Source organism: Echinops telfairi, unplaced genomic scaffold, assembly GCF_000313985.2.
Source record: "Echinops telfairi isolate 266 unplaced genomic scaffold, ASM31398v2 ScPeMD7_5592;HRSCAF=6446, whole genome shotgun sequence".
In the NCBI taxonomy this organism is placed as follows: Eukaryota; Metazoa; Chordata; class Mammalia; order Afrosoricida; family Tenrecidae; genus Echinops; species Echinops telfairi.
Window position 1 is genome coordinate 18,280,618 of NW_022109491.1, and position 262 is coordinate 18,280,879.

Below are 262 nucleotides of genomic sequence, written 5' to 3' on the forward strand. Positions count from 1 at the left end.
CTTCTGTCCGCCGGCCGTTGGCGCTGCTCTGGGGCGCAGTAGAGACCGTTTTCCAGGGTCCCCCGTGGTGCGACCCAGGACACACAGAGAGATGGGAGATGCACTGGGATGCTTGGGGATTGGCTAGGAGGCCCCTCAGCCCAACAGAGTGCAGCCAGAGCCTAGCCACTCCTGGGGATCGGGCTGCGAGGAGAACTTGGGGTTCTCTCTGGTTGCTCCTCTCGGAGCGTGTGTGTGTGTGTGTGTGTGTGTGTGTGTGTGT